The following is a 3,890-nucleotide window of genomic DNA, read 5'->3' as shown; positions in this document are numbered from 1 at the left end:
AAGTGTGTAGACCCTACGGGTTCGGGAACCATGCAGACATGGCCGAGACAACTCTCCGGTTAATAACCAACAGTGGGATCTGGATACCCATGTTGGCTCCCACATGTTCCATGATGATCTCATCAGATGAACCACGATGTCGAGGATTCAATCAATCCCGTATTCAATTCCCTTTGTCTAGTGGTATTGTACTTGCCCGAGATTCGATCGTCGGTATCCCGATACCTTGTTCAATCTCATTACTGGCAAGTCTCTTTACTCGTTCCGTAACACATCATCCCGTGATCAACTCCTTGGTCACATTGTGCACATTATGATGATGTCCTACCGAGTGGGCCCAGAGATACCTCTCCATTTACACAGAGTGACAAATCCCAGTCTCGATTTGTGCCAACCCAACAGACACTTTCGGAGATACCTGTAGTGAACCTTTATAGCCACCTAGTTATGTTGTGACGTTTGGCACACCCAAAGCACTCCTACGGTATCCAGGAGTTGCACAATCTCATGGTCTAAGGAAATGATACTTGACATTAGAAAAGCTTTAGCAAACGAACTACACGATCTTGTGCTAGGCTTAGGATTGGGTCTTGTCCATCACATCATTCTCCTAATGATGTGATCCCGTTATCAACGACATCCAATGCCCATGGTCAGGAAACCGTAACCATCTATTGACCAATGAGCTAGTCAACCAGAGGCTTACTAGGGACATGGTGTTGTCTATGTATCCACACATGTATCTGAGTTTCCTATCAATACAATTCTAGCATGGATAATAAACGATTATCATGAACAATGAAATATAATAATAATAACTAATTTATTATTGCCTCTAGGGCATATTTCCAACATTGATATGGTAATCCAGTAGTGTGGTGAAGCTCCCCGCATTATGAACAATGCCAAATTATGCTATTGATATGTTGAACTTACTCTTTATTTTCTAATTTGAAATTCGATGGAATTGACAACACAGTTATCATCTTTGTTTATACACGTGCAAAACCTGTCATCTCTTTGTTTGTTTCAGGGTGATATGCCTGATGGCATGCACAAATCTGCTGAAGGCTGTGAAACAAACCCAACATATATTGCAGCAAAGAAGGCAAAACATCTTGAAGATAGCGAGACAACCCCAAAGTCTTGTCTTGATGCAGTGTTCAAGTTACTTGAGACTAGCAGTCAGACAAGCTCACATAATTCGATGTCTGAATCAATTCGACTTATTCAGTCCCAAGTTCTAGCAGAAAGGCATTCTGCAACTCAACTTCGACTTGAAGTCCTATCTCTAAGAAAGATTGTGGAGAACACCAATGAGAACCTCATTGCTAAACAGCTACACCTGGAAGCTATGACCGACATGCTAGGCTGGTCTCACAGCCTTGCTCAGCAGCTTGCGCAACAGTTGCCGCGCAAGGCTAACCTTTCTTGAAATGTCTTGGAAGTGGTCTTGGTTCAATATTATTTTGTTACGCTCCAATGGTGCCTAGTTTTTGTAATCTGCTTCTTCGTTGCGCTTTATGATCACCGGTGGCAAAATTCAATGCCAAGTGGATGTATTATAACATAAATCATTTATTGTATAGTGTAGGTTTATTCTAAGTTACCATGCCGTAATTTATTTATTGTATAGAGTAGGTTTGTTCTTAATTCCTACTAGTTACTGCCATCATTCGCTATCTGAAAAAAACTGATGTAGTTGACCGGGCCGAAACATTCGCCTCTAACGGGCCTGCTTTTTAGCAGGCCATAATTGGGTCGGCCTGCAACTTCCTTGGGCATGAAAGTCCATTGGGGCCTTCACACTTTGCGTCAGGCCCACAACTTACTCGGGCCTATATTCGGCCCAAATTTTAGTTGGGCCTTTAGTGGACCCAGCGCTTAGTTGGGCCCATGTAGCTTTGGACCATTAACAGGCTAAATATTCTGCTGGCCTGTTACGGCCCAGAAGAAACCATGGGCCTTAAGCAGGACGAAATGCATGTTAGGCCTCAATTTTCACTAGTCGTCGACGGACCTTCAGCAGGCTGAAATGTAGACCAGGACTTTTTTGGCCTAGTTATATGACAGGCCATTACCATGCCGAAACATATCTCGGGCCTTAGTTGGCCCACTGATATCATGAGCCTTTAAGAGGCCGAAAGCTTAGTACATGCATCAACGGGCCGAATTATACGACAAGCCTTTTAACAGGCCCAAAGTCACGTTGGGCTGAACTGTTGCCACCTTTATCACGGGGCGTTAGTGGGCCGGATGTCGCGTCGAACCATATATGGCCCATGGGCAGCACGGGCCATTCCCAGGCCGAAAGACACACCGGGCTGAAATGGGGCCATGTCTACATCGGGCCTCTAACAGGCCGAAAGTCACTGGGCCGTAATTGGGCCCAAATATTCGGCGAACAATTAACGGGCCAGATCTGGCTTCGGGCCGCAAATGGGCCATGTTTAAACAGGTCGTTATTGGGCTGGCCCACTAGTACCTGAGTAAGTACTATGGGCCTTTGACTGAGCCAGCCTTTTTAACCTATATGGGCCTCTGTTGGGCCCTGCCACGTGTCGATGTATCATAGGCATGTCTCCTCCATTGGACGGATGACATCTGGCCCACCGAGGAGCAGACACGTGTTTCCTCCAGCCAATGATGATTTTACACGTGGAAAATCCCCATTGGTCCGGGCTGTTAACAGATTATCGGATCCAAACCGGAACCCGATAGCTTAACGGCGACCCGTTATTATGGATGCCACGTGTCGGTTACCCATGACGAAAGCATTTCCATGACGCACCATTTATCGTTCTGGAAGTGGACACTTGCATGATGATAATTTTGGTAATTTCATGGAACACTTCTACGACAGCACATGTATGACTATCTTGATTCTGTCATAAAATCGTCATGGATGTACATGCATGACAAAAAAATGACCTACTGTGACAAACATGTATCATCACGGAAGTGTATTTTTTTGTAGTGTTCGTACTCTGAAAGAATGACATGGCATCCAAAATTAAGCTAAATGGCATTTGACCGAACACCTGCCAAACGTGGTGCCCGCCATGGAGGTCATCGATAGGGGGGGTGTACCTGGGTACAAACGGCTCCACGGTGGACATCGTTGTCGTAAAGGCGAGCAAGCACGTCGGTCCTGGTTGCGGACATCTGACAATGCCTCTGTGGCGGCCGAAGAGGTACAACGACGACAACAGAGGTAGAGGGTGCGAATGCAAAGTAAGGGGGAGGGGAAGGGGCGAAGTGGAATGAAATGAGTACGGGAAGGGGATTTAGTGGGCCTCGAATGTCAGAGTCCTATATGATTGCTGCCCGGACTCCCGCAACCCCCACCCCACTTTGTCTCCACTTTGTGGGAGAAAGTGCGTCTGGGCCGCTTGGTGGACCGACATAGGCCCGCGTTGGATCGCACAACACGTCCAGACCGTGTTGTCCGGACGATTGCAAGCGGTTTGAGGGTCGGCGATTTGGAAATGTAAAACAGGAGATGTAAAAATTTACATCTCCAAAAAGTGATTTTTACATCTCCAAAAAAGAGGTAACTCCAACAGATGATGTATATTGAAGATGTAAAAGAGCGATTCCAATAGATAATGCAAAGTGGAGATGTAAAAACTAGTGGGCGACGACCTAATTGAGGCGACGGGGAGGAGCGTCGGAGGGGCGGCTGGGGTGGCAAATCGGGGCGGCGGAGCAGCGGCGGTGCATTTGCAATTCGAGGCGGAGAGAGAAGGAGGAGCGGCGACAGAGGTGGAGGAGGGCCTCTTTGGCCGGAGGAGGAAGCCACGGCCGCTGGCTGCAGCCAATCGCCCTCCGCGGCCGCGTCTGGCTTCGAAATTTTGGCCGGCCGAGATTAGTTCGCCGCCGGGTTACGC

The sequence above is a fragment of the Triticum dicoccoides genome, chromosome 5A (genome assembly GCF_002162155.2).
Source record: "Triticum dicoccoides isolate Atlit2015 ecotype Zavitan chromosome 5A, WEW_v2.0, whole genome shotgun sequence".
Taxonomy (NCBI): Eukaryota; Viridiplantae; Streptophyta; class Magnoliopsida; order Poales; family Poaceae; genus Triticum; species Triticum dicoccoides.
Note: the sequence above shows the minus strand (reverse complement) of the source record.